This window comes from Dipodomys spectabilis, unplaced genomic scaffold, assembly GCF_019054845.1.
Source record: "Dipodomys spectabilis isolate Male_0828 unplaced genomic scaffold, ASM1905484v1 ptg000141l, whole genome shotgun sequence".
In the NCBI taxonomy this organism is placed as follows: domain Eukaryota; kingdom Metazoa; phylum Chordata; class Mammalia; order Rodentia; family Heteromyidae; genus Dipodomys; species Dipodomys spectabilis.
The window spans coordinates 3,299,029-3,320,543 of NW_024870818.1; the positions used below are offsets into that span (position 1 = coordinate 3,299,029).

At 40.8% G+C, this 21,515-nt stretch overlaps 1 protein-coding gene across 3 annotated transcripts in view; it reads left to right on the forward strand.

Annotated features, from left to right (window-relative positions):
• Positions 1-1,732: 1,732 nt before the first annotated feature.
• Vps54 (VPS54 subunit of GARP complex) overlaps positions 1,733-21,515 on the forward strand; it is a 111,626-nt gene continuing 91,843 nt past the window's right edge. For 2 of the 3 annotated variants that reach the window (XM_042691166.1, XM_042691167.1), the window contains exon 1: positions 1,737-2,318. The gene's annotated coding sequence lies outside the window, so the exon portion shown is untranslated. Of the gene's footprint in view, positions 2,319-21,515 lie in introns of all 3 variants that reach the window. The other variant, XR_006149163.1, reaches the window with a different exon arrangement.

Sequence of the window (21,515 nt, forward strand, 5' to 3'; positions counted from 1 at the left end):
AACAGCAAGAAAGATAAAATCTCTTGTGTCCCTATCTTGGGGTTCATTTCTCTTAGCATCAGCTTATATGGTCATATGTACATAGCTTTTGACCTCTTCTGCTTGTCCTAGACATATACTAGTTATTGAAGATGAGGGAATATTTTAAATTTTTAAAAATTGAATCGGCAATAAGCTTATTGGATAAAATATGACATATATACACATATCCATCATTTTAACTACTTGTTTTTTCTGGGAAGAACATTCAACATCCACTTTTTCTCCATTTTGAAATATACCTTGTGTTACACACCAGTAAAATTTATTCCATTTGTCTGGAACTGTACATTTGACCATCTTCTCATAGCTGCGCTTCAACCCCCAGACTGTAGTGACCACTGTTCTCAGACGGAGTTATTTATTGTTTTACATTAAATTTCTTTCATATTGGGACTTTTCTCACTCTCCTTATTACAAAATTGTTGAGAATTGAATTCAGAAAAAAATATAATGTAAGAATTTCCTCTTGATTGTCTTTTGTCATTTCCGTTCTTTTTATACTTCCCTTCTCTCAACTTTACCTTTGAGGTGAACTATTTCACCAAGTGATGTTTCCGGTTTTCAAAGTGACTTTTTTCAAACTTTTTTTTAAACCTCTGTGTGATATTTTCACTTTTGATTTGAAACTTGCTGTCTTAGAAATGCTTGGAACTTATTTTTTAGGCAAAGAAGTAGTTAAAAATGGAGTAAGATCTTCCTAAAATACATTTAGCAAACTAATAATGACTGCTTTTTTAAAAATAGGGTCTTGCTCCCAGGTGTACTGAAGGACTTAAAAAAATTCCAAGACATCCCCTACTTGCGTGTTTTATTTTTTTTTATTATTATGTGTTAAATCCTTGGAATCAGGATGTGTTGGCATATTGCTAAGAATCACAATAGGAGGTATTAATAATGTGATGATCCCTCCCCCCCAAATAAAGAAAGAATATAAAATGTGTAACTGTTAGGATCAGTTCAAAACTAAGCAGCTGGGGTATTAATTAGACTAAGGAAGAAGGAAATTTAACTGGGACAAACAGGTCCCAGGTAACTAGAGAAACACAGGTACAGACGCTGGGAATAGAACGAGACTAAGATCTGACAGTTACTGAAACCTGACCTTTTGTATTGATTAAGGTTAGAGCCCAATGTTAAATTTCAATAATAAGCGCACATACTTGAGTTTCTCACTCTTCAAATACCAGGAATACATGGTGATTGGCGCTGTAGGGCTGTGCGATAGGCGTCTGTGGAGGAAGGCCTGGAACTCAGGGAAGCCTTGAGAAAGGCCTTACAATTTGCAAGGTCCTTGGGGTGTGTGTATGACCTTTGGCCTTTAAGGGCATTACTTTGGGAAACAACCTTGTTTACTCTTGGGGGAGGAGTGGAAGTCTGTTTCAATAGTTACGGAGGGCGATGTGGGGTGCGGAGGGTCAAGAAGGCCCTAGGGGCCCCGCTGAGGGACCGTGTCCAGCCCGGGACAGGCGGAAGGCGGCACCCAGGTGTTCTTGAGAACCACTCCGGGTGTGTGGTGGTGGGGGGGTCCGCAGGACGGGCGGAGGTGGGCGAGGACTCCCGTCTCCTCTTCCTGAAGGCGCAGGGGAGCTGCGCGGGGCAATCCCCGCCCCGGGGGAGCGCGGGCTGCGCCGCGGCGGGCGCGTCGGCCCGCGCCCAGGCCCCTCTTCCGGCGTCGGCGGCGTCCGCGGCGGCGGCTCTCCCCGGCCCGGGCCGCGGCCCTCCCGCCCCGGCGGAGCCGCGCGGTGGATTGTGGGCTGGGGGCTGCAGCGGCCTCGCGGCAGCCTCCGGCGTGATCTCCCCGGACCCAGCCTGGCCGGGCCGGCGGGGTGAGGAGAAGCCGGGGAGCCAGGGAGCCCGAAGCGCTAAAGGCAGCGAGCGGTCGCAGCGAACAGCAGCGGCGGCGGCGGCTCCCCTGGAGGCCGGGGATGTGGGAGAGGCGGTGGCAGCAGCGGCGGAGGCGGCGCTGCGGACCCGGGGGAAACTGCTGGCTGACAGGACACCCGGGAGAGACGTGAGGGAGCCGCCGCTGCCGCCTCTCACTTCCGAGCGGAGCCGGGCTCGAGAGGGCGGCCCTCGGCTCCCGGGGCCGACCAGCCAGCCAGCCGGCGCGGGACGGAGGCGGGAAGCCGGGCTCGGGCCTGGCCGGGCTCCGGGCGGCCGCGGCCGCAGAACAGCAGCGGCGGCGGCAGCAGCAGCAGCCTCGGCGCGACCGGGAGGGCTGGAGGCGGCGGCGATGCACTAGGCCTCGCTCGGGGGCGGCTGCCCGGGACCCGCAGGTAGGTGTCCGGCCGCCCCGCGTCCCCCCGCGGGTCGCGGCTCACCCTCGCTCCGCTCAGCGGGGAGAGGACCCAGGCCCCACCCCCGCTCCTCCCCGGCCCCGAGCCTCCGAGTTTCGGTCACTTGGGCACCGGCGTCGAAGCTCGCCTTCTACCTGCCACCTCCTCGTCTTCCTGGTCGCTCGTCCTCTTGGGTCCGGGCCGGCGGCGGTGCTCCCAAGCCGAGTCTGCGGTCGCAGACGCAGCACCGGCCCCTTTCACGTCTCCGGAGCCTGGCCTTGGAACTTCCATCACCTCTGTTTGACTGACATTCCCCCCCTCACCCCCCCAAACTTTACCTCTTTTTCCCCCTACCGGGCCCGTAAGTCCCATTTGGAGCTCACCAGAATCATCATTATCACCATAATAATAAATTTTGCCCGCACTGGAGATGATAAATCCAAAGAATAAGTTTTCAGTTTGCACTAGTTTGTTTCATAATGAATTTTCTTTAGTTGTGCTTGCTGTCTCCTATCTCTGCAGAGATAATAAAGGCCCTCCCTGCCTTCCTGTCGTTGTTTGGGAACTCTCTCTCTCTCTTTTTCCTGACTATTTTGATTAGCCACTTGGTCTATCCTTGTGTTGCTTGTTCGGGATGATATTTTTAGAATTTTGGCCGACCAGAATTGCAAAAAACATTTTAAAAATTCCTTTTAATCTTTTTTTTTTTGGGGGGGGGGGAGGGTCTGGCTAGAAGCTCCTCTTTCGAAGAATTAAATTGTTTGGAGTGTATTTGTTTCTAATTGGATACTTCTGATTTGCCAAACCCCAGGCAGTCTTCCCAGTCTGTGTTTATTGAGCAAGTGATGTGAAACATTATTTGTAGTATGCAGGCAAGTATGGGAACGTAAGGTGAAGATTTTGATGGAAATGGCTTTGTAGAAATATGAGGCACTGCTCTTTGGAAAGATACTTTGAGAGCCTGATTCTAAGCAGTTAAGGGGTAACAGATGGGATGATGGGATTTGACTGAATTTGTTTTAGAGTATTATTTCCTAGAAATGAGCATTGATGATTAATAGTGATCATCATTACTTATAATTGGTTGGGTAAAAATGACCAACCTGTGTAATTGATAAATGACCAACATGTGGTTTCAAAGATGTAGTGTTTGCAGTTTTATTGTGATTTGGCTGTGCTTAGTTCTGGTAGCTTTGTTATTGTTATTATTTCATTAGGGAAAAGTAAATTTATTTGTATTTGTTATTTTAAAATAACTTTTTTGAGATTAACTGATTACATAAATTTTATCAATTTCACAGTATTGTAGGATAGTGATCACAAACACATTTTTTTTTGTCGGTTGTGGGGTGTGAACTCTGGGCCTGGGCGCTGTACCCCAGCTCTTCATCTGTAGACCAGCTCTCTATCACTTGAGCCTCAGCCCCACTTCCGGCCTTTTCTGTTTATGTGGTGCTGAGGAATGGAACCGTGGGCCTCATGCATGCAAGGCAAGCACTCTACCACTGAGCTACCTTCCCAGCGCCTACAAACACATTTTAATCTTCACAAGGCAAATTGTCATTGTCATGGTCTGTAAAGTTTGTGAATTCTACAAGCTTTGACAGTACTGTTTCTTCTGCATAGCTTTAGAATTATTACACCAGTCTTCACTGTAAAACTAAAGACTGCTCATGTTGCTGATACTCACATATTTTATTCTTGTGGAGGTAATATTATTGCAGTGTTTGGCTTTCTGAAATGTTTTCCATTGGTTTCAAAAGTTGGACTGGTAAAAATTATTCAGTTTGCTAGGAAAAGATCAATTTGCATATGTTTACATTTTCAGAAACACTTAAAGTTTATTTCAGAATAAGATAAGCTTTTCTGTCAGAGTTAATCAACTTATATAACCCATGAAATGGCAAACTGCAGAATTTTTTCTTTTTGTATTTTTTTTTTTACCATGCTGCAAATGGAACCTAAGGCCTCAAGCATTCTGGGCAGGGGTCATTGGTGCATCTCCAGACTGACATTTACTAAGTTTTGTGATCATGGAATTCTGATTTTAGAACATTTTCATCACTCCCTCTCCCAGAAAGCCCCCTTGTACTCTTTAGTACTTACATTTTCCCCACCATACTCATCTCTAGTCAACCACTTTTCTTTTTCTTTCGGGTCCAGTCGTGGGGCCTGAACTCTGGGCCTGGGCACTGTCCTTCAGCTCTTCAGCCCAAGGCTAGCGTTCTACCACTTGAGCCCACAGTGCCACTTCCGGCTTTTTTTTCCCTGCTTATGTGGTGCTGAGGAATCTAACCCAGGGCCTCAAGCATGCAAGGCAAGCCCTCTACTACTGAGCCACCTTCCCAGCCCCTCAACCACTTTTCTATCTCGACTTTTACCTAGTGTGGGGCATTTTTTTTTTTGTCCGTCATGGGGCTTGAACTCTGGGTCTGGGCGCTGTCCTTGAGCTCTTGAGATTAAGGCGAGCACTCTACCACTTGAGCCACAGCGCCACTTCAGTTTAATTGGTGGTTAATTGGAGATGAGTCTCATGACTTTCCTGCCTAGGCTGGCTTTGAACCATGATCCTCAGATCTCAGCCTCCTGAGTTGCTAGGATTACAGGTATGAGCTACAGGTGCATGGCTAGTGTGGGCCTTTTATATAAATGACACTCATCACTTTTTGAAGTTATTTATTTATTTATTTTTGTCAGTTATGAGGCTTGAACTCTGGGCCTGGGCACTGTCCCTCAGCTCTTTAGCTCAAGGTTAGAGCTCTACCACTGGAGCCACAGCACCGCTTCTGGTTTTCTGAGTGGTTTATTGGAGATAAGAGTCTTAAGGGACTTTCCTGCCCTTGGCTGTATTTGAACTGTGATCCTCAGATCTCAGCCTCCTGAGTAGCTAGGATTATAGGCATGAGCCACTGGTGCCCTGCTTGAAGTTATTTATTTTTATGCCAGTGTTGTGGCATGAACTCAGGGCCTTGTACTTTTGCTTAGCTTTTTTTTTTTTCTTTCTCTAGGTTGATCTCTATTAATTGAATCACATCTCCACTTCCAGCTTTTTTTAAAACCTGGTTAATTTTGGAGTCTTGAACTTTTATGCCTTGGCTGGCTTCAAGCTAATTCTCAGATCTTTGCCTCCTGAGCAGCTTAAAAGTTATTTTTTAAAATTGATTTGTTTGTTTAAAAGTTGGTCAGGCAATAAGCAACTGATCACTGATACTAAAAGGGACATTGTGAATAATACACTATTTAGGTGTGTCAAGATGAAGTTTTTTGTCTTTTTTTGTCAGTGGTGGGGCTTGAACTCAGGGCCTGGGTGCTGAAACCCCAGCTCTTTTGCTCAAGTCCAGTGCTCTACACTTTTAGATCCAACTCCACTTCTGTTTTTTTCATAGCTTATTCAAGGTAAGAGTCTCACAGGGCCTTTCTGCCCTGGCTGGCTTTCAACTGTGATTCTCAAATCTCAGGCTCCTGAGTAGCTAGGATTATAGGTATGAGCCACCAGCGCCTGGCAACATAGTTTTAAAAAGAAAAGAACTGGCATGAATTGCTTCAATGATCTCAAGAGGAAGTTTGACTGACCCCTAGGAGTCAGTAAGGATTGGAGAAGTATTTTTGCCTTCGTATACTAGAATATCAGGTTAGAAAAGACCTTTGAAGGTCTTATTGCCTCACAAATAGCAGGAGGCAGATGAGGAAATCTGAGGGATGGAAGCTTGAATCTCCAGATTACTTGGCTCAAAAGCCACAATGTGAACATGTGTGGGTGGAGAATGTTGAGCCTGAGGGCTTCATAAGGCCTTCATAATCACTTAGTGCAGGACAAGACACCTGTGTACTTCTTGTTAGCTATCTGTATTTTTCTGCTTGTATTGATAATTTTATATGGCCTTTTATAAATTCCAGCTGACTCTTGACAGAAAAAAGTTTCCCCATAGATGTTAGAATTGCTTAGACTCTAATGTATTTGGGTATTTGACACTTTACTATCAGAGTTGGGAAAGAGTTGGGTAGTCCTCCAATTTGGGGGATAAATGGTTGACCTGTGGTATTTGTGCAGATTAAATCATGTCAGAAAATCTTGTAAAAATGCTTTAAAGATTGTAAATTTTTACTTGTTTTCTTGTGCAATAAACTTATTTTTAAAAAGATAAACTTCAAAATTAAAAAATATATAATTAAGGCCAGGTGTTAGTGGCTCACACCTGTAATCCTAGCTACTCAGGAGGCTGAGATCTGAGGATTGTGGTTCAAAGCCAGCCTGGGCAGGAAAGTCTCTGAGATGCCTATCTCCAATTAACTACCAGAAAACTGGAAGTAGCAGTATGGAACAAAGTGGTAGACTAGCCTTGAGCAAAAGAGCTCAGGGACAGTGCCCAGGACCTGAGTTCAAGCCCCATGACTGAACACTCCCCCCCCCCCCCCCAAAAAAAAAAGAGGCTTCCTTTTAAAAATATTCAGTGCAGTTAACATATAAAAGCATAGTTCTCCGAGGATAATTTTTGTCTTCCGAGGGATCTTTGACAGGGTCTGGAGACTTTTTTTTTAAACTTATTTATTTATTTTTTTATTTTATTTATTTATTTTTTGCCAGTCCTGGGGCTTGAACTCAGAGCCTGGGCACTGTCCCTGAGCTTCTTTGGCTCAAGGCTAGCATTCTACTACTTGAGCCACAGTGCCACTTCGGGCTTTTTCTGTTTATGTGGTACTGAGGAATCGAACCCAAGGGCTTCATGCATGCTGGGCAAGCACTCTACCACTAGGCCACATTCCCAGCCCTCTGGAGACTTTTTTGATGGTCACAACTGAAGGTGGAAGGGCAGAGTGATGTTATTGATATCAGGCAATTTTGCTAACACATAGGACATAGTCCAAAGCACAAGGAAAAGTATGTGACTCAAATGTCAGTATTACTGTTCGGGGTAGGTTTGACTGATTCTGTTAAGGGCCTGACCTAGTGCTGCCCCTGCCTTGTCCTAGGGCTTGAACTCAGGGCCCCTCTCTGTTTCATAGCTTACAACTGATGTTCTACCACTTGAACCTTGCCACAAGTCCAGCTTTTTGCTAGCTAATGATAGTTTGATGAGCTTTTATATTAGAGCTTGCTTTGAACTTCAGTCCCCTTAAGTCTTAGTCTCTAAAATTACATGTATGAGCCATTGGCACTAAGCTGAGCTACTGTTCTTGACTCCCATCTGGTGGGAAAATATTCTCCTGTGGGCATACTTGGAGTAGAGAAATGCTTTAAATTATTCAGCAACTCTATTCAGGGGAAGGCAGTTGAGGAAAAAGAACTCTGACAAAGTAGATTTCTTTAGTCTGTTTAATTGCCTTCACATCTGAAAAAAAGTAACTTTTTTTCCTTAAAATTGCAGCCTTATAGTACTACAATTTTGTTAATACTATGTTTTGCATTATTAGTTATTACTGTGTAAGTCTATGAAATTGGAAATAAAACATGATAGTATTTTCTTTAGCCAGAACTCGTGTGTGTGTGTGTGTGTGTGTGTGTGTGTGTGTGTGTGTGTGTGTGTGTGTGTGTGTGTGTGTGTGTGTGTGTGTGTGTGTGTGTGTGTGTGTGTGTGTGTGTGTGTGTGTGTGTGTGTGTGTGTGTGTGTGTGTGTGTGGCCTCGAACTCTGGGCCTGAGCACTGTTCTTCAGCTCAAGGCCAGCACTTTACCACTTGAGCCATAGCATCACTTCCGGTTTTTTGGTGGTTTATTAGAGGTAAGAGTTTCACCACCTTTCCTGTCTGGGCTGGCTTTGGAAGCATGATCCACAGATCTCAGCCTCCTGAGTAACTAGAATTACAGACCTGAGCCACTGGCACCTGGCTAGCCAGAATTTTGTTGTTGTTTTTCCTGGCAGCTTCAACAACTAAGAAAGAAGATACTTGTTTTAGTTAATATATATTGTGTATGTATGCACATATATATACTGTGAATGCCCCCCAAAATTCAAAGTTATATGCAAATTTCATCTTTTTCCCTCCACTTTGTTTCTTTGTCTTTTTTTTTTAGTACTGGAGTTTGGATTTGGGGCCTCATGCTTGCTAAGCAGGTAATCTACCGACCACTTGAGCCATGCTCCAGCCTTTAATGTAACTATTATGTTTTACATTTTTGGTTGTTATTACATACATTTAAAAAATTATTGAGATTAAGTGATTATATAAACTTCACAATATTGTGGGATAGTGATACTTAGCTAAAGTCACAAACACATTTTAGCCTTCACAAGGTGAATTGTCATTAACATGGTCTATAAAGCTTGTGAACTCTACAAACCTTGACAGTACAACTATTTGTTCCAAATAGGGTGATCCGTACATTTCTTTCCTTTTACTTAGTGTAAGCTGTTTTCTCTTTCTCTCTCATTCCCTCCCTCCCATTGCTGCCCTTGAGTTGCTTAGTTCAGTTTCATCAATGTCCAGTGCAGCTGATGGACCCATCTATTTTTTCACCTGTTTCCTTCTGATTCTGTGTCCTCCTCCTGGCTTCCTTCATATGTGTTCATGATACCATATGTGGGGTCAGGAACATAGAGTCATCTAAAAACAAGATGACAAATTCAGAAGAGGTCCTTTGTTTCTTGAGTCTCTTGTTTATTTTGTTATATCTTGTAGCATTTTGAATTTAATACCTGCATATTAGGGAGATCATGTGCCATTTGTCTCTCTGGTCTTGGCTTATTTGGCTCAACATGATTTATTCTAGTTCCGTCCATTTCTCTGCAAATGCCATTGTTTTGTTCTTTCTAATGGCTGCATAATATTCCATTGTATAAAGGTACCACAACTTATTGATCAATTCATCTGTAGTGGGGCATCTGGGTTGCTTCCATATCTTGGCTATGGTCAACAGTGCAGCAATGAACATGTTGGTGCCTGTGTCCTTGTATCCTGGTTTCTTTTGCTCAAGATAGATGCCTAGGAGTGGTATGGCTGGGTTGTACGGAAGTTCTATGTTTAGTTTTTTGAGGAACCTCCAGACTGTTTTCCGGAGTGGTTGTATTAGTTTAAATTCCCACCAGCAGTGCAGTAGGGTTCCTCTTTCTCTACATCCCTGCCAGTATTTGTCTTTGTTTGAATTTAGGATAGAGGCCATTCTGACTGGGGTAAGGTGGTATCTCACAGTTGTTTTTTTATTTGCATTTCCTTTATGACTAGGGATGATAAACTTCCTCATGTGTTTCTTTGCCATTTTCATCTCTTCTGAGAACTCTCTCTTTAGCTCTCTTGCCCATTTAATGATTGGTTTGTTAGATTTGGGAGGGATTAGTTTCTTGAGTTCCCTGTATATAATGGATATTAGGCTTTTGTCTGATATATTTCCCAATTGATAGCTATAGTTTTACCAAACTATGTCTTTAGCTGTGCAGAAACTTTTTATTTTAAGGTAGTCCCATTTGTCGAGTCTCTCCAATTTGTTGTGACCCTGGAACTCTGTTTAGGAAGTTCTTGCCTGTGCCTGTAAGATCAAGTGTCTCTCCTACTCTGTCCTGCAGTAGTTTCAAGAGTTTCAGGTTTGATGTTAAGGTCTTTAATTCATTTGAGTTGATGTTAGTGCTTGGTGATAGGCTGTTTTCTGCATGTGGTTGCCCAGCTTTCCCAGCACTAATAGTTGAAGAGGTTGTGTTTCTTCCACTGTATGTCTTTGGCTCCTTCGTTGAATATCAGCTGACTGTAAGTATCTGGTTTTATTTCTGTGTCTTCTAATCTATTCCATTGGTCTTTGGGTCTTTTTTTTTTTTTTTCTTGCCAATACGAAGCTGTTTTTATAGAGCCATAATAATGGCTCTATAGTAGAGCTTGAAATCTGGTATTGTGGTACCTCCTGCATTGCTGCTTTTGCCTAGAATTGAGTTGATGAGGTCTTTTGCTGTTCCATATATTGCATACATTTTTGAAATAGAAATAAACGCGAAAGCTGGGTGCCAGCGGCTCACGCCTGTAATCCTAGCTACTCAGGAGGCTGAGATCCCTGGGCAGGAACATCTGTGAAACTCTTTTTTTTTTTTTTTTTTTGGTCCGGTCGTGGGGCCTGAACTCTGGGCCTGGGCGCTGTCCCTCAGCTCTTCAGCTCAAGGCTAGCGCTCTACCACTTGAGCCACAGCGCCACTTCCGGCTTTTTTCTTTTTGCTTATGTGGTGCTGAGGAATCAAACCCAGGGCCTCAGGCATGCAAGGCAAGTGCTCTACCACTGAGCCATCTTCCCAGCCCCTCTGTGAAACTCTTTTTTTTTTATTGTAAAGCTACTATACAGAGGGTTACAGTTACATGAGTGAGGTTATGAGTACACTTCCTCTTGAACATTGTTACCCCCTCCATTGTTTTCCCCCTACCATCCCCTCCCTCCCTCCCTTCCCCAGGTTCTTTTTTTTTTTTTTTTTGATTGTGATTAAGTGATTACATAATTTCAAAGTCACAAGTTCATTCTAACTTTACTGGAGCAAATTGTCTATCACAGTCTGTAATATATAACAGTGTTCACATGTTATATACCATATTTGTGATCAGCAGCATGGGGATATTTAGTAGTGGTTCAACCAGATGAGTGGGAGTTCTTTGTTTCTTAAGTCCTGTTAGTTTTGTCCTATCACCTAACGTTTTGGATTTAGCATCCACTTATCAGGGAGACCATGTACTGTTTGTCTCTTCGTTCTTGGCTTACCTCGCTCAACATGATTCCTTCTAGCTCCATCCATTTCCCTGCAAATGCCATTATTTTGTCATTTCTAATGGCTGCATAATATTCCATTGTGTATAGATACCACAATTTTTGGATCCATTCATCTGTGGTGGGGCATCTAGGTTGTTTTCATATCCTAGCTATTGCGAACAGTGCTGCAATAAACATGGAGGTGCACGTGTCCTTGTATATTGGTTCCTGTTGTTCAGGGTAGATGCCTAGAAGTGGTATGACTGGGTCGTAAGGGAGGTCAATCTTTAGCTTTCTAAGGACCCTCCAGACTGCTTTCCAAAGTGGTTGTATAAGTGTACATTCCCACCAGCAGTGTAATAGGGTTCCTCTTTCTCCACATCCCCTCCAGCATTTGTCGTTGGCTGATTTGTGGATGTGGGCCATTCTGACTGGGGTAAGGTGGTATCTCAGGGTTGTCTTTATTTGCATTTCCTTCACCACCAGGGATGATGAACATTTCCTCATGTGTTTCTTTGCCATTTTTATTTCTTCATTTGAGAAGTCCCTCTTTAGTTCCCTTGCCCATTTAGTAATTGGTTTGTTAGGTTTGGGAGGGATTAGTTTCTTGAGTTCCCTGTATATACAGGATGTTAACCCCTTGTCTGATATATTGCTGGTAAATATTTTTTCCCAATTCGTTGGTTGTCTTTCTAGCTTAGTTGCGATAGATTTAGCTGTGCAGAAGCTTTTTATTTTAAGGTAGTCCCATTTGTCGAGTCTCTCTCCAACTTGTTGTGACCCTGGGGCTCTGTTCAGGAAGTTCCTTCCTGTGCCTATTAGTTCAAGTGTCTCTCCTACTCTGTCCTGCAGTAGTTTCAGAGATTCAGGTTTAATGTTAAGGTCTTTAATCCATTTTGAGTTGATGTTGGTGCATGGTGATAGGCTGGTGTCCACTTTTGGTCTCTGTGAAACTCTTATCTCCAATAAACCACTCAGAAAACCTGAAGTGGTGCTCTGGCTCAAGTGGTAGTGCACTAGCCTTGAGCTGAAGAGCTCAGGGACAGCGTCCAGGCCCAGAATTCAAGACCCACGACTGACCAAAAAAAAAAAAAAAAGGGGGGGGCAGGAAGTGGAGCTATGGCTTGAGTGATAGTGTTATCCTTGAGCAAAAGAAGCCCAGGGACAGTGCCTGGGCCCTGAGTTCAAGCCCCAGGACCTGGGAAAACAAAACAAACAAAGATATAAATCAAAACGAAATAAACAGATTTGTTGTAGCTGTCATTATGTTTTTTTTTCTTGGCAGCTTCAACTGCCAAGAAAGACCATTTTTTTATTAGTTAATACACAATATATATGTATGCACATATGTATATTGTGAATTCTCAAAACATTTCAAAGTTTATACACAGATTTCACCTCCCCTCCTTTTGTCTCTTTATCTTTTTTTTCCCTCAGTACTGAGGTTTGAACTTAAGGCCTTATGCTTACAAGGCAGACAATCTACCCACCACTTGAGCCCTGCCCCAGCTCTTGATGTTTTTAATATGTTTGGTATTGAAAGATGATCAGCAATTAGGATCAATGTTACTATTTATAGTCTTAGAGAAATTGTTCAGTCTGTCTGAATCTGTTTTCTCTATAAAATAATGGTAGCAATACTTCTTGTTATTATAAGTTTATTGTAAGGTTAAATGAGTTTTTGTCTACTACAGTTCTGTATAACTATAACATTATGAAAGCATTAGTTGCTTGTTTCAAAACAATCAAATGTGAAAAGGACTTGAAAGTTGCAAAGGTATTAATATGGAAATACCAAGGTGGAGAATAATGACTGATGATAGCTTCTAGCAAGAAGAGAAATACAAAGTCTATCCCTGACTTAATCTCACACACACAAACTAGAACAAGCTAGTATAGCACCATAATCTCAAGATCCTTGATATAAGGCAGTCTGACTTCTTTCAGTACACCTGAGGTTATAAGTATTCTAACACAATATAATTGATTTTTATAATGGTGAAATCAAGTTATCAGGAAAGATTAGCTTGTTTTTAAAATAAGCTTTTTAAAGAAAACATGAAAATATGTAATTTATATCAGTTATTGTTGAGAGGTGATTTACACAAAAAGTTTTAGACTTCATAAGTAAGCTATAGTTATGTGGATTAATTTCCTTGCTGTGAATAATTTATTTTGTTTTTCATTTAATATGTATGACTTTCTTTGTATTTGAAGGAGTTTTCTACCAGTGATAATTATTCTTCCAGTGGGAAATTTAACTGAAGAAAGTTTGTGTGTGTGTGTGTGTGTGTGTCTGTGTCTGTGTCTGTGTCTGTGTGTGTGTGTGTGTCTGTGTCTATGTCTGTGTGTCTGTTGGTTTTGGCAATCAAACATAGAGCCCTTCTCTTGCTAGGCAATTGATATATCACTGAGCTACATCCTTAGCCCAAGAAATAGGAGTTTAAGTCTCTTATGTGTAAAACTTTCAGGTTTTTCTGTTTTTTTTTTTTGTTTTTTTTTTTCCAACATCATTTTTGTTGTTGTTGTTGTTGTTGTTGTCAGTTGTGGGCCTGAACTCTGGGCCTGGGCGCTGTCCTTCAGCTCAAGGCTAGTGCTCTACCACTTGAGCCACAGGGCTACTTCCAGATTTTCTGCTTATGTGGTGTTGAGGAATTGAACCCAGGACTTCATGCATGAGAGGCAAGGCACTCTACCACTGAGCCACCTTCCCAGCCCCAACATCTTTTTGTGTAAAAATGTTGTGCTATAACTTTCAGAGTTCAGTTGATTCAAATATATAAGCTGAATGGGAGAAAAATGTAATTTCATTTAGCAAAACTGGCCAACTTTCCTTAACAATTATAGAAAAATAAAGATGAAGGTAAACAGAGTTCCAGCTATTCTGACTTTTCAGGGGATAGTTGGAAGGTTGGAGACATAAGAGCAAGTGGTAGTGTTGTATTCTTTTTTAAATTTAATTTTAAAATTATTATTATAAAGGTAAAATACAGAGGGGTTAGAGTTTCATGTCAAGTAATGATTACATTTCTGTTTGGACAATGTCACCTCTTCCTTCTTTCTCTCCCAGGGTATTATTAATATACTAGACTTTAAAATTGAATTTTAGAAAATGGAAAGGTATTTTCTTAGCAAAAACTGGATTTGAAGAATCATATTCAAATATTTGTCTTTTTATCTAAGAGGAAGTTGGAGTAGGCATTTATATATGAATGGTGCATCATACTTTATGGTTTTCTTTTATAGTGCAAATAAAGTAGAATTTTGAAAATTATAATATGTCCAGAAAGATCCCCTCAACTTTTTTTTTTGGCCAGTACAGGGCTTGAACTCTCCATTGCTGCTATTCCATTTCAACCATGCCTTGCTGGCTAATTTGAGAATGGAGTCTTGCAGACTTTGCTGCCCTGTTGGCTTTGGACTCTGATCCTCAGACTTCAACTTTCTGAGTAGCTAAGATTACATATGTGAGCCACTAGCACCTGGCTTACACTAGTCATTAATTTTAAGACTGTGTGCAATTTTGTTAAATTGATGGGCAGATTGCGGTCAGATTTTGAGGTTTTTAGACTTGATGAGAGTTAATCAGTTACAAATCTACAAAAGAGATTCTGACATTGAATGAGACTCTTCTTATAGTCTCATAGTTAGGGGCGTGGGGTATTCTCATGATAGTTGTGTTCTTCAAATAAAGTCAGACCTATAGTGTTGGCAATTGGGGATCAAAAACAAGGAAAGAATTTGTGATGTCTGGTGGTAGGATCCATAGAACAGTCCTTTTTCCTATAGAAATTGAAGAATGTGGAGATGAGGAAGTCAAATTGGTTCTAGAGTTACTAGTTTGGGAACTACATAGATGGTATTGCCATTAATTAAGCTTAGAGAAGGAATAAATTTTTGGCAGGTGGAGGAGGTAGGTAAATATGACAGGTAGTGAGTTTTACGTTTTGAGGATATTGAATTTTAGGTATCTGTGAAATGTGTAGGTAAAGGTAGTTATAAATTTGAAGATATTACAACAAGAAAGATGTAGAATCTCTTTATTATTATTATTATTTTTGGTGCTAGCCCTAGGGCAGAGCTTAATCTTTTTTTCTCAGAGCTGGTACTCTTTAACAGTTGAGCCACTTTTCCACTTCAAGCTTTTTCATGATTAGTTGGAGATAAAAGTCTTTTGGGTTTGTCTACTTTGGTTTCAAATCCTGAGCATCAGATCTAAGCCTCCTGAATAACTAGGATTACTGGTATGAGCCACTGGTACCCACTCATTATCTTAGTGCTTTTTATTGTTTATTCTTTTCTGGTGCTGGGCCTGGGGCTTGAACTCAGACTGGGCACCATCCCTGAAATTTTTTGCTTCAAGCTAGCACTCTTATTACTTGAGCTGCATTTCTAGTTATGGCTTTTTGGTTAACTGGAGGTAAGAGTCTCAGGACTTTCCTGCCTAGGCTGATTTTGAACTTTAGTCCTCAGATTTGAGCCTCTTGAGTATCTATAATTACAGTCATAAGCCACTGGTGCCTCTGGCTCTAACATCTTTTTTTTTTTGTTTTTTTTCTTTTGGCAGTACTGGGGTTGGATACTCACTAGGATGACCCTACTGCTGAGCCATGTCTCTGGACCCATAACAACCATTTAATAATTTTGTTGTTGATTAATGAATTATCATTACCTTGGAGGATTATTGGAGATGATTTTCTAACCTTTTTTTAACCTTCTGCATTTATTGCCTTTGTTAGCTTTCCAGGGTAGTCAGGTCAGGTTAGCCCCTATTCAGTTTTTAACCATTTTGTTAATTCCTTATGATTCTATTTTCTCCTGTCCTTTTTAGTTTTTTTTTTTTTTTTTGTCGGTCGTGGGGCTTGAACTCTGGGCCTGGGCGCTGTCCCTCAGCTCTTCAGCTCAAGGCGAGCGCTCTACCACTTGAGCTACAGCGCCACTTCCGGTTTTCTGGTGGTTTATTGGAGATAGGAGTCTCACGGTCTTTCCTGCCCGGGCTGGCTTTGAACCGCGATCCTCAGATCTCCTGAGTAGGTAGGATTACAGGCGTGAGCCACCAGCGCCCGGCTTCCTTTTTAGTTTTTTAGATTGAATATGGACTATTGGACTTAGAAATGAGGTCATTCTTAAACTTTCCTGAGCAGGTGAGTGGTAAAAATGGAAACCCCTGGAAAAGAGCAGACAATTGCATTCTATCACATTTTAATTGTGAAGTATTATGATAATTATGTACATTTAGCTATGGAAGAAAAAGTCCTATCAAAGGACTTCTTTTTTAAGTTATTTTTGACAATTGGATCAAATGAGGTAAACTGGAGAAGACAAAGAGAGTAATATAATTGTTAAGAATACTGTAAGGAATGAGAAAGAAGTATTTCAAGATGAAAGGATTGCTGAGCAATATTAGGGGCTTATTTGAGATTGGTGCTCATAAATTTGTAATCTGCATATTTTACAGGTTTCTCTGGCAGTGTCTTAGAGCCAGGAATAAAGCAAAGACCGATTCTATTAAAAATGGGTGGAGGTGACTGTCAGGCCGCTGGAGGGCAGAGGCAGCTGAGAAAAGCCACTTCCTTATACACCACCTGTCCTAATCATTCTTGGGGGTGCTCAGACTTGCAAAACAAGTTACATGCTGAAAGTTCCTGCTGATCCTGGCCAAAAACCCTGCTACAACCAGACTCTGAGCAACCTCTCTGATCCTGACCTGGGAGTTTGCCCAGAAGCCTACCCCAATAAACTTTTTTTTAAATTCACCTTTACCTCCTCCTGCGTGTTCTTTCCTCACCGAAAACCTTACAGTGACAACTGAAGATGTAAAAGGGAAACTATTTGAAGGAGTTGACCACAGGATTGAAGTTAAGTTAGAGAAGTTAATAAAGCAGAACTGGGGTAAGACCCATACAGGATGGTAATAGGTAATACCAAGTAGTAATTAATGAATTAAAACATTAACTTACTATTGGTTTGAAGGTAGAACGATAATGTGTCTTAAACTTATTTACCCTTTTCCTTTAACATTTAATATTTTTGATCTTGAATAATTTACTATATAATGAAGATCCTCCTTTCCTCCCTTTCCTCCTCTCTTTTTCTTTCTCTCCTCTCTTTCATTTTCTTTTTATTTCTACTAAATTTAAATCCAAAACTATATTTTGAAGGTACCCTTTTCAGCTCCAGTGTAAAAATATTCCCACTTTATATTTTCAAACTACAGATATGGTATTAGAATCTTTTTTTGGAATAAATTGTTTCACTAATTTGGAATTCAGAACACTTTTTCCTGTTGAAAATGCTAAGATAATGGCCCGTTTATCATCCCACATTGTGGCTGAATGATTATTGTTTTGCTGAGAAAAATGTAATATAATGGTTTTCCTTAAGGAAAAGTTTTCTAGTTTTAATCTTGTAAGCTTCCTCTCACAGATGCTAACTATTAATGCCATTTAATAGAAAATAGACATAGCCAGGTGTGGTAGCACATGCCTGTAATTCTGGGACTTGGAGGACTAAGGCAGGAGTATCTCACATTTTTAGCCAGCTTGGGTTACATAGATCCTGTCTTACAAAAACTAAAAAGCCAGGTGCCAGTGGCTTATGCCTCTAATCCTGGTACTCAGGAGGATAAGATCTCTGGCAAAGCCAGTGCAGGCAGGAAAAGTCCAGTTAATCAGCAAAAAGACAGAAGTGGAGCTGTGGCTCAAGTGGTAGTGCCAAGTCTTGAGCAAAAAACTATAGGGGACTGCATCCAGGTCCTGAGTTCAGGCCCAGTAGATTGTTTTGAAGACCAGCAAAATAATCTGAAAGCAAATGATCATGGGCTGCACAGTGTTTAGTTAAATATGAGTGATGATTAATTTTTCTTGTTTGTATTATTTTCTTTCTCTCTGATCCTTTTGTTCATTAATAATGCATATCACTGTACTATTGAACTAGTGGATTCAAGCAATCTGGTTTTGCCTGTTTCAGCTTATCTTCTTCCTCATTGTTACAAAAGGGGCATTAAGCTCAGATATAGAATGTGAGGCAACTGATTCTTTAGATCCCTTTTTTCAGTTATTGCATAAGTTCTCTCTCTGTCCCAAATGAAGCATAAGCTTAAGTGGTCTCATGCTCTCTGGGTTTCAAAAACTGTCTCTGCTTCCCCTTAGCCTCAGTATCAGTTTTCAATACTACACCACAGGCATGAAAATGAGAACCACTGTTGTCATGTTTTGACAACTTTCCTAATAGTAAATTAAATCTGCCCACACTGGCTTGCTAATTCTTGTCTTCTCCTTCCTTCCCCCCAATCTCTATCCGAATACTATGACCTAGCAAATAAAAGGGCACTAAAAGAGGGAATCAGGATCCTAAAGTTTAAATTGAAACATTTTGTATGGTGCAGTCTGAATGTTAATGCTTACAGATTGTGTTTTTTCTTGGTACTGTCCCTGAACTTTTTCATTCAAGGGTAGGACCCTACTATTTGAGCCACAGTTCTACTTTTGGCTTTCTGCTGGTTAATTGGAGATAAGCGTCTCATGGACTGGCTTAGAACCATGATCCTTGGATCACAGCGCCACTTCTATCAGTGAGACTCTTATCTCCAGTAAACCACTAGAAAACTGGAAATGGTGCTGTTGCTCAAGCGGTAGAGTGCTTGCCCTGAGCTGAAGAGTGCAGGGACAGTGCCCAAACCCTGAGTTCAAGCCCCACAACTGACAGAAAAAAAAAGATAGTTATAATAATAGTAATAGTTAAAATTATTTATTATCTACATAGGCCAAATATTGTGCCATGAGCTTACATAACTTATCTTACACCATTCCTATGGGTAAATACTATTGTCATTCCATTTTACAAATGAGGACACTGAGACATTAAGGTAAGAGGTCATACAACCAGTAAAAGAGAAGTAACTCCTTGTATTGCCAGTATTCCTTAGCAGTATATTATATTTAGAGAATGCTAGAGATCTAAAATCAAATTTCAGAAAGTCAGGTAATGTTACACAAATAAAATAGTATTTTGGATTTAGGTTTTTGTATTTTGAATGTATGTAAACCTATGAGACACTTCTTAGTGGCTTGTGTATCCTTACCTCCCTTTACACTTTGTTTTATATCAAAAGATTTTACTACATGTTCTATTTATAATGCCATGGTTGAGTCTTGAAACACTAGCTGCATTTTTTTTTCTTATTAGACACGGTCTTGCTGAAAAACCTAAGTTAGCCTCAAACTTGTGATGCTCCAGTCTCAACCTTCGGACTGTTGGAATTAGAGAGGTGTATCACAACACTTGGCTTCGAACATTTGTTTTTCGTTTCCCCACCTCCTATTCCAAAGTAGTCTCTGTAATCTGGTTTGGAAGCCCCACTATTGGAGTTGACATTGTTTTCTGATCTAATTGGTGACTTCCTAATTGTGAAACATGAAGATGTTTTCTTTTATTCTTTATTTATTTGTACATTCTTTATTTGTATATTCTGGGCTAATATTTCTATCGCTTTTTCTCATACCTTTTATCAACAATTTTTTAAGGTACTTGGGATTGAATTTAACTCTTTGCACTAATCATGTTCTCTACCATTGAACAATACCACTAATCCCACAAACTTTTATTTCTTTCATTTTTTTTCTTCAGAGTATTTTTGTTTTGTTTCATTTAATTTTGTTTGCGGTGGTCCTGGGTTTTGAATTCAGGGCCTGGGTCCTGTCCTTGATGACTTTCTTTTGCTCAAGGCTTGTGTTCTCCCACTTGAGCAACAGCTCTACTTCTGGCTTTTTTGTTAGTTTATTAGTGATAAGAGTTTCATGAACTTTCTTGTTCAGGCTGGCTTCAAATCTTGATCCTCAGATCTTAGCCTCCTGAGTAGTTAGGATTACAGGTGTGAGCCACTGATGCCCATCTGTTAAGTTCTGTACTCGGCTCTTTTCTCCTGCTAGTGGGTTCCCAGAGTGATTTACGCAACACCGTAGTCTTGTGGATAACATCTACAGGTCTTTGAACAAGTAAGGTACTACCTTGTTTTAGAAATATTCCTTACAGAAATTAGCCTTCACGAATATTTGGATTAGTACTGATACCTCCATTCAATCCTTATGCCAGTGTCAGATGATTGCATTTTGTTCCAGGCTTTTCAGTGCAAGGTTATGCCCAACTCAGCAATTCATTTTCATATGTGAAATTCAAAAAGGTATAGGCAAACAAAAATGTCTTACAATTTTGTTATTTGAACATGACTATCATTTTAAAATTAGTATAACAAAAGTTTCATTGTGGGCTGGGAATGTGGTTTAGTGGTAGAGTTCTTGCCTAGCATGCATGAAGCCTTGGGTTCAATTCCTCAGTACCACATAAATAGAAAAAGCTGTAAGTGGTGCTGTGACTCAAATGGTAGAGCTCTAGCCTTGAGCACAGAGTCTCAGGGACAGAGCCCAGACCCTGATGAGTTCAAGTCCCACGACCAGGGGAGGAGGGAAAGTTTCATTGTGATATTTCCATGCATGAATGTATATAAAGTACTTTGAACAAATGTATCCTTTTTATTAATCTTCTTCCCTGCCCCCTTTATAAACAGTTTTTATTTTTATTTTATTTTTGGGTACTTAGGTTTGAAGTCAGGATCTTGCTCTTGCTAGGCAGGTGCTCTGTTGAGCCCTAACTTGACTGGTTATTTATGTTCACTTGTATTGTTGTTTGAACTCAGGAACTTAAGCTTTCTTGGCTTGCTTTCTCAGCTTACTTGTTTGGCTGGCATCTACCACTTGTGCTATGCCTCCAGTTCAGATTTTTATTTACTGGTTATTTTGGAGATTGAGTCTCATGGACTTTTTGCCCAGTCTAGCTTTAGCCTCAATTTTCTGGAGCTCAGCCTCCTAAGTAGCAAAGATAACAGGCATGAACCACAACTAGCAAGCTTGACTGGTTATTTTTGAGATAGTCTTACTTCCTGCATTGGTGCACACCTGAACTGCAGTCTGCCTATTTTAGGCATCCTGCCATACTACTGTACTCAGATATTGGCTGTGAAGAGCTTTTCCAAGTGTGCATGGGTTGACTTTGAACTGTAAACAAATGCTTTGGATCTCAGCTTCCTAAGTAGTTAGGGTTATACTGGTGCCTGGCACAAACAATGCTTTCATCATTCCATCTTCATATATGTGTACGTATAAATGTGTGTGTGTGTGTGTGTGTGTGTGTGTGTGTGTGTGAGTGAAGTACTTCATTGTATTTGTCCTCCTAATTTCATTCTTTTATAGAAGAATAATATTCCATTGTGTATATATACCATATTTTCCCATTGGTTGATCAGAAATCAGGTTGACTACAATGTTAGGCAGTTGTGAATAGTGCAGCTGTAAACATGAGTTTGCAGATATCTCTGTTACATGCTCTGTTATATGCTAACATATTATATAATATGATACAAGCCAGGAAAGCAGGATCATATGGTAGTTCTGTTTTTTTTTTTAAATAGGAATCACCATACTGATTTCCATAGTGAGCACACTAGTTTACATCTCCATCAATGTATATGTATAGTGTTCCTGCCCTTGGT